Raw genomic sequence first — 14,184 nt, forward strand, 5'->3', positions numbered from 1 at the left:
AGAGCGAGCGAGAGAGTGACGAGGCAGCGCAAACGAGAGGAAGAGAGGCAGTGCAGAGGAGGAGAGGAGCGTCAATCTGAAGAAAATTATATTTTACATTATCACCAGGGTTCCCCTTCTTCTGAAGCATTATGGACTCTCTCTCCCATTTAACTACATGGTCCATATACACAACACACACCAAAAAAAAAGAAGACAAAACAAAATGTGGTGCCGTCTTTAAGTGTGTTTAATTTCAACATTATGTCAATTTTGTGTGCCCCCTTGGTGGAAGAGAATAGTGAGATTGGTGCAACAATCATTGTGATATGACACTTTGCAGGGGCCCTTTATTCTGCATGGTTCCCACTAATAAGTAAGCTCAACTAAGATTCTTTATTTTCAACAGACGAGTTCACAGCGAGCTCTGGACTGCCAGTGGGGTAGCCCAAATTCCTAAATCTATCATCTAGAAACACAGAAAAACTCTCTCCGTCAGATATTCACTTCCAAGGCCTGATAAAAAAGAGAGAGGGAGAGAGATGGAAAAGGGGAGAAAAGCCCAATAGAAATCTGTAACGCCATGTCCCCCTCCTCTCTCTCCCCCTCCCTCCCACCGTCTATTCCTCCCTCTGGGAGAGGAGAGCTGATATAAATAAGCCCTGATAAAGTGGTGCTATTTTCCTAAATAAAAGACACAAATATCACACATGCACGCACACATACAACGCATTCTTAAAAAAACAAAGAGTAACGGCTCCATTGAAAGATTTCTCAAATAGGGGCAATTTTAATCATCTCCCCATTCAATCTCAGTTGGTTAAATCATATCGGGGAGATTTACATAAATACAAACCATCAAAGACTTCTCATCTTCAAAGGGGTTTTCGAAGCCCAATAGGCTTTGTACTGTAATCATCTGAGGTCACAACCTCACAAGAGACACGTTGCTACAGCAACATAAAAAGTAACGCTGGCTGGCTGGGGGCTTAGCACAATATTACCCAATTCCCCTTTCCCCCAAATACACACACAGATACACACACAGACATGCACACACTTAAAGGTATTTATTTTCATATTTACAGGGTGGACCTTTTCTGGCCTGTAGACAGACATAGTGCATAGTGAGTACCCCCCACTAGATAACACACATAGATTACCCCCACTACACCACACAATACAATACAAATTCTCACTGGACTGGGAAAATGTGTTGGAGTGGTAACAAATAACAAGTAACAAATGACAGGTATATTCCCACTGGCTGTAGTGAAGATGGTCAACCCCTCTCTGATTACATCTGAGAACATGTTTATGTGCTTTTATTTGTGTGGAGAGTATCCTGTCTCTCACAAGATAATGTTCAAACAAAACATTGATTTCAGGCTATGGGTGAATTATATTAGAATGAGGTGGCTGTAAATCTTGTTGTTCTCCATAATTTTTTGGGGTGCATCATTCTCGATACTCTAAAGTGACTTTTACTATCCTGTGTGCCAGGATACACACTGGTAGAGGTTATCGTGAGTGGGTATTAAAATGTAATAGAAACAATCTAGGATATGTCCTGCTACTCAATGGTCATTTCAATGGTCTCTCAATGATATATACAGTATATACCCATTGAATGCGGAAGAATTTTACTGATAAATACCTTACAATTTGATCAAAAACCATATCGTAAATCCAAAAAAGGTTGTATTACTCATTCTTCGTGTTGTCATTTGAGTCTGTAAAACAAACCATGTACAATACAGCAGCAAAACTATTATGTCAATCTCATGGACTGTCAGTCCTTGCATCAATAGCACCATTTAATAATTTGAGAGTGGTTGCTTTTTTCAGCCCCATCCTTCTTTAAAGTTTTACAGCAAACTAAGTTGCGGGGCTGCACTCGTGGTGGAAAGACAAACTCCATATTGTGGCTTTAGGCACTTGGGAAAGAAAGACCATAGAAATCCACTCAATTATCACCATGGCTCTTTTCATGGAGAGTTACTTGTGCCTGTCTATTGTTCCTCTATGGCAGAGAGACTTCTATCAGTTAATAGCACTCAATCCGAGTACCCTTCCAGATGTTATTCACTACTGACCAAAAACACCTCTTCAAGCCACACTTCACAACCATTTCCACCCATAGGGTGAGGAAGAAGAAGAAGGTGGCGGTGAGTGGGACAAGTTTCAATTCATCCTCTTCAAAAGGGACCCAGATTAAATGTTTCCGGCCAGCTGAAGTGTTCATTTCACAGAGGGGAAGCCGAGAAATGAATGAGAGGTGGGAACAAAAAAGAGGTGTCGGCGGTAAAGGACAAAAAGTAGACAGAGGAGGAGAAGAGAGGCCCATCTCCCTCTCTCTCTTTCTCCTTTCAATCCCCAGTGCACACCCAATAGTGTGGCAGCGACGAATACACCACAGCCCCGAATTTGTGTGAGAACTGTCAAAAGACAAAAGAGTTCCGCCTATTATCCTCCGATAAGCCTTGTCCATCACACAAGGAGAAAAGGCCGGCTAAAGGTTTCCACACAATGGGGAACAAAGTAAGTCCATCTTTTAGGGGCAAATCAGTGCTGGAGGATCTTGGGCCTGTATCAATAGTAAGAAGCAAGAGAGGAAGGTACATAAGACAAGGATTTACAGCTTTACTGACATTGGGCATTGGGGATAACACCACAGACATGCTTATGCAGGGACACATGGACACGAATGCAGGTCGGCACACAGACAGACACACCGGAAGACAGACAGAGAGTGACAGATGAATGCAGACAGACGCGCACATCATGAGATTGGCTCCCACACCCATTGTGTGTGTTTATGTGTGTGCACGTGTTTGTGTGTGTGTGTCTGAGTGTATTGTGGATATGTTGAGGAGCAACAATGCAAAATAAAGTGCTTTAGGCAAGACTACTGCTGTGTTCTATAAATTCCTCTAATTAAAATAAATAAAAAATACGTTAGTGTACCATCCTCTTGTTAGTTTGCATCCCTGGCCTACATCATCAACTGGGACATTATTTTAATACTTTTTTTTTATCACGAGTCTCCTAGAATTTATTATTATTATTATTTTTTTTTATGTGAAGAAAAGTAGGGAATAAGGGGAGAAACGGCTGACTGGGGGAAGAGAAAGAGGGGAACACCTGTCTCCAATTAACCAGTGTAAGAAAGAGAGAGAAAGGGGGAGAGAGAGAGAGGGCAGGCAGCAGGAAAGAAACGTGTTCTAATTAAAAACACTAGTTAAAAACGTCCTGCTTCTGGCCCAGAGACCAGAAGTGTCTGTCTGTGTGAGAACAGACCCCATTCCACCTTTCCCTCTCACTTTCAATTACATAGCCACTCTCCCCCTCTCCTTCCTTCCATTCCCTCTCTCTCCCGTTTCAATCCTCCCTCCATCTCACCTTCTGTTATTATTTCCCCACCCTCTTTCCTTTCTTTTCCTCCTTCTCTTCAAAGCTCCCTTCACCTAGTTAAGACATTGCAAATAATTGCAGGTCTTTTCAAAGTCATGCAGAGCTGCTGAATGGTCAACTATTTCTGCTCAACAGTGTGTGTGCACCCTGTGTCTGTCCAAACCTCTGTCAGCCATAGGCCTTGTCCCTGCGGCTCTCTACACTGAGTGTACAAAACATTAAGAACATCTGCTCTTTCCATGACACAGACTGACCAGGTGAATTGTGAAAGCGATGATCCCTTATTGATGACACTTGTTAAAACCACTTCAAATCAGTGAAGATGAAGGGGAGGAGAGAGGTCAACAGCTTTTTATTTTATCCTTGAGACAATTGAGACATGTATTGTGTATGTGTGCCATTCAGAGGATGAATGGGCAAGACAAAAGACTTAAGTGTCTGAATGGGGTATGGTAGTAGGTGCCAGAAGCACCGGTTTGTGTCTAGAACAGCAGCGCTGCTGGGTTTTTCACGCTCAACAGCTTCCCATGTGTATCAAGAATGGTGCACCACCCAAAGCATATCTAGCCAACTAGACACAACTATTGGAAACATTGGAGTCAACATGGGCCAGCATCCCTGTGGAGCGTTTTAGACACCTTGCGGATTCCATGCCCAGACGAATTGAGGCTGTCCTGAGGGTAAAGGGGGGAGGGGGGGAGGGGGTCAACTCAATATTAGGTGTTTTATACAAGGTGTTTTTAATGTTTTGTATGTGCGCGTATGCACTGTTTACAGTCCACAAGATTGATGTGAAGTCTGTATGTTGGTGTGTGTGTGGGAGAGTGACAGACAGCTCTAGGCCACTCCAGTTGCCTCCCATATGGTGGCCCTTAGGAAACGGCGACTGCTTTAATGATGACACTGTCTCCTGACCCACCCCAACTGACATCCGCACTGCACCCCTTTATAGATAGACACACACACACCCACCCACCCACCCCTTTTATAAAGAGCCACATGGGATATAAGCCTACAGAGGTCCAGAGAGAACAGAGTATATACACACACACACGCACAAAGACAGACACACCACACTTTTACAGAGAGCCACATGGATGAGGCCCATGGTTGACGTAGGTCTGGACACACACACAAACTTTTATGGAGCCACTTTCAAGGGGAGACCTACAGCTGACTGGACAGACTAAGGTATCCGGTCAGCGGGGCTAAAGAAAGTGAAGGTGTACACACAGCAATGTCATGAGCACATACACTTCAATGACTAACACCATTCTCATTTAACAAAAAGGAAAATTGTAAAATTGGGAACTCTAATTCAAAATTCAGTATGTTCCGTTCAAAGACTATAATGGACTTGATGTTATGTTTTTATTAATAACAGTCTTCCAAATGGATTTATACCATTTTACAGTATATCATAATATAGTATGACATACAGTGCCGTGCCCTTTCTGATTTTCTCTATTTTGGAATATCAGAACTTCAACCAAAACCTAATATAAGATAAAGGGAACCTGAATTTACAAATAACAAAAATGTATACTTATTTCATTTAATGAACAAAGTTATGCAACACCCAATGCCCCTGTGTGAAAAAGTAATAGCCCCCTTACACTAAATAACTGGTTGCACCACCTTTAGCTGCAATGACTGCAACCAAAAGCTTCCTGTAGTTGACCAGTCTCTCACATCACTGTGGAGGAATTTTGTCCCACTCTTGCATACAGAACTGCTTTAACTCAGTGACATTTGTGGTTTTTCAAGCATGAACATGCAGACTTGATTGTGTGTTTTGGATCATTGTCTTGCTGCGTCACCTAGCTGCGCTTCAGTTTCAGCTCACAGACGGATGGCCTGACATGCTCCTGTAGAATTCTCTTATACAGAACAGAATTCATTGGTCCTTCTATTAAGACAAGTTGTCCAGGTCCTGAGGCAGCAAAGCATCCCCAAACCATCACACTGCCACCACCAAGGTCCTTACTGTGGAATGGAGTGTTTGGTTTTCGCCAGATATAAATGGAACTCATCTCATCCAAAAAGTTTACTCAAGTTTGCCAAAAAGCACCTGGAAGCACCAGGATGATCATCAAGACTCTTGGAAGAATGTTCTATGGACAGATGAGTCAAAACATTTTTGGACAACAATTTCCCAGAGCTCCCTCTTTTTTCAGACAAATGTTTTATTTAGCTTTGTATCATCCCTTACAAAAGATTATCCCTTACAAAAATGTGTTTGTGGCAAATGTGCTGCAAACTAAATAGTCTTGCCACAAAATATTACCAGAAACTTCTGGTAATACGTTTTTTTTTAACGTTTTTTTGCAAACGTTAGCCACTAGTGGTGAATCTGTGGCAAGCTGTTTCTGGTGAACACAGGTGTTCCAAGACCAGTAACTGTTGATGACCAATGAAGGGGATAAGAAACATCTGTTGGAAAATGGAAACCAAGCTATCTAGCTAGCTACAGTATCTACCAATATTGTACGGTAAATGTCTAACTTATTAAACAAATTCTATTAGCTAAATGATGCCTAGGTAGCAATGTCATGTTTTATGGGATAGATTGAAACACATTTGGTTGATATCTGTTTCAATCTGTCAGCGCCACTGACTGGCTAGCACTTAGCTAGCTAATGTTAGCCATCATATTTTTGCACAATTCATGTGATAGCTAGCTAAGCTAACTAACTTGCCTAAACACATTTTTAGGTGAATATGTAGCTGTCTTTTAATACCAATATACATGTTAATATGCAAGTGTCACAGTTAAGTAGCATGTTAGCTAGCACAACAGCTAAGCTAGTTGGCCAGCGCGCAACAATATGCGTTGATTGGAAAAGACTGTACTGGGAGGAGGATGCATCAACACCCTGGAAATATGTTTGTGGTGCACACACTCCTAACACTTTTTTTGAGTGATAAATGAGTGTATCGTCTTTCAGATTAATAAGGTAAGTAAATTAATGTATTATTCTCAAAACTGTAGCCAATAGATTCACTCTTTGTAACAATTAGAACTTTCATTGCCTTAAATAAGTAGCTAGCTCATCTTGATCATGTGTTTTCCTTCTCTCTTTCTAGAAGCAATCTGTTACCAGGCAAAAAGACTGAGGACAGATAAATATGAGTGCACCAGACAGGTCAAGGCTTCTTGTATGCATGTCTTTGAGATGTAAGTTATACTATAAAAACATGTTGGGTTGTTTGGATGACCCAATAGCTTGATTGCAGGCATTGGGTCAATAGTTGGAATCTTTTCTGTGTATACAGCAAGGTTAGGTGGTTGGTGCTGGCTTATTAACCTTTTCACGTGTGAGTTCCAAATACCTCTAACGGTCGCCCCAGCGTGAGTTTTTTAATGCGCGTGATGTCTGGACAGTTAACCAAGACACGCTGCCTGTTAATTATCTTTTGGCTGTAATTTCAATTTCTTAATTAGAAATTATTTTCTAAGTTTAAATTGAAGTGTGTTCCGTCTCTTAATTAATTTACAAATAAGTACATTTGAGGCATTACTGAGCCGAACAAACTGGTGACAAATCATGCATTCCGATTCTTGCATAGATTGTAATGGATACTTACGATGTGTGTGTAAAATACTTTTTGAAGGTTGTACTGATGAGCTAATGCTAAGCTAATTACCAGCTATGTGTGGCGCCATGTTTCTAGTGTCGGGTCTTTGGCATCATTAAAACTGAAGACTTACAGTGGGGCAAAAACGTATTTAGTCAGCCACCAATTGTGCAAGTTCTCCCACTTAAAAAGATGAGAGAGGCCTGTAATTTTCATCATAGGTACACTTCAACTATGACAGACAAAATTAGAAAAACAATCCAACAATGAATTTATTTGCAAATTATGGTGGAAAATAAGTATTTGGTCACCTACAAACAAGCAAGATTTCTGGCTCTCACAGACCTGTAACTTCTTCTTTAAGAGGCTCCTCTGTCCTCCACTCATTACCTGTATTAATGGCACCTGTTTGAACTTGTTATCAGTATAAAAGACACCTGTCCACAACCTCAAACAGTCACACTCCAAACTCCACTATGGCCAAGACCAAAGAGCTGTCAAAGGACACCAGAAACAAAATTGTAGACCTGTACCAGGCTGGGAAGACTGAATCTGCAATAGGTAAGCAGCTTGGTTTGAAGAAATAAACTGTGGGAACAATTATTAGGAAATGGAAGACATACAAGACCACTGATAATTTCCCTCGATCTGGGGCTCCACACAAGATCTCACCCCGTGGGGTATAAATGATCACAAGAACGGTGAGCAAAAATCCCAGAACCACACGGGGGGGACCTAGTGAATGACCTGCAGAGAGCTGGGACCAAAGTAACTTTTTTGTCCTCATGGGCAGTTGCAAATCGTAGTCTGGCTTTTTTATGGAGGTTTTGGAGCAGTGACTTCTTCCTTGCTGAGCTGCCTTCAAGTTTTAGGACTGTGGCTATAGATACTTTTGTACCGGTTTCCTCCAGCATCTTCACAAGGACTTTTGCTGTTGTTCTGGGATTGATTTGCACTTTTCTCACCAAAGTACATTCATCTCTAGAAGACAGAACGCGTCTCCTTCCTGAGCGGTATGATGGCTGCGTTGTCCAATGGTCTTTAACCTGAGGAGTGTAAGGGGGCAGTATTTTGATGTTTGGATGAAAAACGTACCCAAATGAAACTGCCTATTTCTCAAGCCCAGAATCTAGAATATGCATATAATTGTCAGATTAGGATAGGAAACACTTTATACTTTCCCAAACTGTCAAATATTGTCTGTGAGTATAACAGAACTGATATTGCAGGTGAAAACCTGAGGAAAATACAACCAGGAAGTGCATAAGGGAAACAAATCTCCCTGTTCCATTGCATGCCTTCCCTCCATTTAAAGGGACATCAACCAGATTCCTTTCCCTATGGCTTCGACATGGTGTGAACAGTCTTTAGACATAGTTTCAGGCTTTTATTCTGAAAAATGAGCGAGAACAATCACATCTCGTCAGTGGATGGCTTGGTGCCGGCAGAATTTTGCATGCGCAACAGCTTGGAGCAGACATTTTCTCTCTCTCTCCTATTGAAAAAGCTACTGTCCGGTTGAAATATTATCGATATATTTATTGTAAAAACAACCTTAGGATTGGTTATAAAAAAACGTTTGACATGTTTCTACGAACTTTACGGATACTATTTGGAATTTTCGTCTGCCATCATGACCTGCACGAGCCTGTGGATTTCTGAACAAAACACGCCAACCAAATGGAGGTATTTGGATATAAAAGTAATCTTTATCTAACAAAAGGTACATTTATTGTGTAACTGGGAGTCTTGTGAGTGCAAACATCTGAAGATCATCAAAGGTAAGCGATTCATTTTATTGCTTTTCTGACTTTCGTGACCAATCTACTTTGCTGCTAGCTGTTTGTAATGTTTTGTCTGCTGAGAGAGATGTCCAAACATAAACGCTTGGATAGGTTTTGCTGTAAAGCTTTTTTGAAATCTGACACGCCAGGTGTAACAACAAGCTAAGCTGTGTTTTGTTATATTGCACTTGTGATTTCATGAAAATTAAATATTTTTTGTAATTTAATTTGAATTTGGAGCTCTGCAATTCAGCGGATGTTGATGAAAATTATCCCGCTAACGGGATGGGTGCGCCAAGAAGTTAAACTTGCATACTATTTTTTGTACAGATGAACGTGGTACCTTCAGGCATTTGGAAATTGCTCCCAAGGATGAACCAGACTTGTGGTCTTGTGAGGTCGTGGCTGATATCTTTAGATTTTTCCATGATGTCAAGCAAAGAGGCACTGAGTTTAAAGGTAGGCCTTGAAATACATCCATAGGTACACCTCCAATTGACTCAAATTATGTAAATTATCATATCAGATACTTCTAAAGCCATGACATCAATATCTGGAATTTTCCGAGCTGTTTTCAGGGCCAATGAAAAGTCAGTGTTTCCCAAAGCTCTGTCCCCACTCTCAAAAAATAAGTTTCTCGGTTTTGCTTACCCTCGAACTTTGGAATCAAAGAGGCCAGGTTCCACTAATTCATCTTTACAAAGCTGTCCATTATTTGGCCTTGACCTCTGCATTTAAGTACAGAAATAAATCAATGTTAGAAACATAGCTAGACTAACCTTACAGCTGTAGACTTATAGGTATCAACTTAGGATAGTGCCTAAGCAACACACCAAGTAGGAAAACCTTAGATATGGCATTAGAGACAATGCCATGATAGTCATTTTGCCAGAACATTGGACATATATAGAATACAGTCCAATTAGATGGTTTTTGTGTGAGAACTATATTTTGTATATATTTTGTTTATGCTTTCATTCCTTTTCGGTTCAGTTCCTTTGACACTTAGGAAGTGATAGAGCCATAAACAAAGTCCCCATACAACCATCACTTAGTGCCACAACGCAGCTCATTGGGGAATGAATGTAATTATATATATTTAATGAGTGTGTGTGTGTGTTGTTAACATCTGCCTAAGTTACTGCCCAGATCTGGACGACGACCAGACATACTTTTTGGAGAAATGTCCTCTGGTCTGATGAAACAAAAATGGAACTGTTTGGCCATAATGACAATCATTATATTTTGAGGAAAAAGGGGGAGGCTTGCAAGCCGAAGAACACCATCCCAACCGTGAATCACGGGAGTGGCAGCATCATGTTGTGGGGGTGCTTTGCTGCAGGAGAGACTGGTGCACTTCACAAAATAGATGGCATCATGAGGCAGGACAATTATGTGGATATATTGAAGCAACATCTCAAGATATCAGTCAGGAAGGTAAAACCTCTTGTAACTACCCATCCCGGATCCGGGAGAATTGTCATCAACTGACACTAAGTAGCATAACGCAACGGACAAAAGATCTTACTAGAAAATATTCATATTCATGAAATCACAAGTGAAATATATTCAAACACAGCTTAGCCTTTTGTTAATCACCCTGTCATCTCAGATTTTGAAAATATGCTTTACAGCCAAAGCAAGACAAGCATTTGTGTAAGTTTATCGATAGCATAGCATTATGCCTAGCTAGCAGCAGGAAATCTGGTCACGAAAATCAGAAAAGCAATCATATTAAATCGTTTACATTTGATGAGCTTCGGATGTTTTCACTCACGAGACTCACAGTTATATAGCAAATGTTCCTTTTTTTCAAGAAAAAGTATTTTTGTAGCCAAAAATAGCTCCGTTAGTTCTTCACGTTTGACTGAGAAAAGACCGGAAATTGCGGTCACGACAAAAATATTCCAAATTAGCTCCATAATACCGACAGAAACACGGCAAACGTTGTTTATAATCAAGGTGTTTTCAAATATCTATTCGATAATATATCAACCGGGACAGAGCTTTTTTCAGTAGGACCGGGTGGAAAAATGGCTACCTCTGTCTTTTGCGCGAGAAATACACAAAGAGCCATCAGGTGGACACTGTTTAACAACACCTGCACAGGATTGGTACATCCGAATATCACACCTGCGGGACAGCTACAGGATGGCAACAACAACTGCACTAGTTACACCAGGAATGCACAATCCCCCCATCAGTACTCAGACTGTCCGCAATAAGCTGAGAGAGGCTGGACTGATGGCTTGTAGGCCTGTTGTAAGGCAGGTCCTCACCAGACATCACCAGGCAACAACGTCACCTATGGGCACAAACCCACCTTCGCTGGACCAGACAGTACTGGCAAAAAGTGCTCTTCACTGACGGGTCACGGTTTTGTCTCACCTGGGGTGATGGTCGGATTCACGTTTATCGTCTAAGGAATGAGCGGTACACCGAGGCCTGTAATCTGGAGCGGGATCAATTTGGAGGTGGAGGGTCCGTCATGGTCTGGGGCGGTGTGTCATAGCATCATCGGATGTGGTACCCTTCCTGCAAGGCTCATCCTGACATGACCCTTCAGCATGACAATGCCACCAGCCATACTGCTCGTTCTATGCATAATTTCCTGCAAGACAGGAATGTCAGTGTTCTGCCATGGCCAGCGAAGAACCAGGAGCAATTCCAAGGCCATTGAGCACGTCTGTGACCTGTTGGATTGGAGGGTGAGGGCTAGGGCCATTCCCCCCAGAAATGTCAGGGAACTTGCAGGTGCCTTGGTGGAAAAGTGGGGTAACATCTCACAGAAAGAACTGGCAGATATGTTGCAGTCTATGAGGAGATGCACTGCAGTACTTAATACAGCTGGTGGCCACACCAGATACTGACTGTTATGATTGTGACCCCCCATTTGTTCAGGGACACATCATTCCATGTCTGTTATTCACACGTCTGTGGAACTTGTACAGTTTATGTCTCAGTTACTGAATCATGTTATGTTCATACAAATATTTACTCATGCTAAGTTTGCTGAAAATAAACAGTTGACAGGGAGAGGACATTTATTTATTTGCTGAGTTTAATTTGCATGTGAAAATATGACCTTGCTGGACATTTTTGGCAAATTGGCCAAAGGTTTGCCACAACAGTTTGCCAGAAGCCTGTATTTTTGGTAAGGGATACTTCCATATTCTGTTCCAGTTAAAGGATGGTTCAGATTCTGGTAAAGGCTAGCTGAGAAAATAAGCTTTCAAAAAGTTGCTTATATTATGGAGATCAGTATTTTGGGAACCCAGATAATTTATTTATATGCTGACAAAAATATAAACGCAACATTCAACAATTTCAATGATTTCCTTCATATAAGGAAATCAGTCCATTGAAATGGATTCATTAGGTCCTTATCTATGGAAGCATATGACTGGGCAGGGGTGCAGCCCTTGGAGGGCATAGGCCCACCCACTTGACAGCCAGGTCCATCCACTGGGGAGTCAGGCCCAGCCAATCAGAATGAGTATTTTTCTCATGAAAGGGTTTTATTCCAGACAGGGCTGGATGGTAGAGAAGTTGAGGTACACCAAACCTTTTTTGATGTACTCAGAGGACCGTTATTAGCATGTTTTAACCACTCCTAGGTAGATTATCAGATACTCAACAAGGTCTGATTGAATTATTACTGAAACACCCAAGCGGGAAATATAAAAATCCAATCCATTTAAAAAATTGGACGCCCCTCAGTGTTGTGATGCAAACATTCTAGCAAAATGCATAGCGCATATAATAAAAAATATAAAAAAGTATTGTCGGATATTATTCATCCGAATCTGACAGTTTTTCTTTACATGGACGATACATTGGAGACAATACAAGAGAAGTACTGGAAACAATAGAACACTATGAAAAATCTGGGAAACCAGGCCTGGTATTTATAGCTGACTTCGAAAAGGCTTTTGATAAAGTACCACTGGAATTTATAGGTAAATGCCTGGAATATTTAAAATTGTGGAGAATCTTTTAAACAATGGGTTAAAGTTATGTATAGTAACCCCAGGTGTAAAATAGTAAATAATGGCTACTTCACAGAAAGTATTTAACTGTCAAGAGGAGTAAAACAAGGTTGTCCACTATCAGCATATCTATTTATTATGGTCATCAAAATGTTAGCTATTAAAATCAGATCAAACAATAATATCAAGGGGCTAGAAATCCAGGGCTTAAAACCAAAGGTGTCATTGTACACTGATGAGTTACGGATTCTTTTAAATCCACAATATGGCTTACTCCACAGCCTCAGAGAGGATCTAGGTACTTTATCTAACCTCTCTGGATTACAACCAAATTATAAGTGTACTATATTATATATTGGATCATAAAAAATAAAAAATATTTACATTACCGTGTAGTTTACCAATAAAATGGTCTGACAGTGAAGGGGGCATACTGGGTATTGATATCCCGAAAGAAAGAAATGATCTCACTACAATACATTTTAATAGAAAGACAACAAAAATAGATAAGATCTTGCTACCATGGAAAGGAAAATACCTGTCATTTTTTGTGGAAATATCACCTTGATTAACTCTCCCAGTTTACCTATTTGATTATGGCCTTGGCTACACTGAGCAACTTGTTTTTTAAATTATATGAGCAAAACATATTCAATTTATTTTTAACGGTAAGCCAGACAAAATTGAAGGGCCAATTAATGTGATGAATATGAATTCGGAGGGTAGAAATGATTAAATATTAAAGAATTAGACCTCTCACTAAAGGCTTCAGTCATACAAAAGTTATACTTAAATCCAAATTGGTTCTCTAGCAGATTAGTAATGTAATTAGTAAACCCCATGTTCAAAAATGTCCCTTTATTCTGACTACAACCTCTCACTTTTGGTTATTTGAAAAATAAATAATCATTTTCAAAATATCTCTTATTTTTAAAACAGCCATAGATAATTGGTTGCAATTTCAGTTTAATCTACCAGAAAATAAATAAATATTACAAATATTATAGTTAATCTACTAATTGATAAAAATACATACATTTTAGATTTTCTTTTTAAATAATCTTTGCAAATGATATCATAAATAGGACTGGTGGAGTTGTCACACATGCAGCTAACAAAAATATATGGAAATGTGTCACGTTCTGACCTTTATTTCCTTTGTTTTGTCTTTATTTAGTATGGTCAGGGCGTGAGTTGGGGTGGGCAGTCTGTTTGTTTTTCTATGTTTGGTTTCTGTTTCGGCCTAGTATGGTTCTCAATCAGAGGCAGGTGTCATTAGTTGTCTCTGATTGAGAATCATACTTAGGTAGCCTGGGTTTCACTGTTGGGTTGTGGGTGTTTGTTTCCGTGTGTGTGTTTGTCGCCACACGGTACTGTTTCGGTTGTTGTAGATTTCACGTTATCGTTTATTGTTTTTGTTCGAGTGCTCATTTGTCTGT

General features: G+C 40.4%; 1 protein-coding gene across 2 annotated transcripts in view; it reads right to left on the minus strand.

Moving 5' to 3' along the window:
- clybl (citrate lyase beta like) overlaps window positions 1-14,184 on the minus strand; it is a 205,087-nt gene that overhangs the window by 75,236 nt on the left and 115,667 nt on the right. The window lies entirely within an intron of this gene.

The sequence above is a fragment of the Oncorhynchus kisutch genome, linkage group LG2 (genome assembly GCF_002021735.2).
Source record: "Oncorhynchus kisutch isolate 150728-3 linkage group LG2, Okis_V2, whole genome shotgun sequence".
NCBI lineage: Eukaryota > Metazoa > Chordata > Actinopteri > Salmoniformes > Salmonidae > Oncorhynchus > Oncorhynchus kisutch.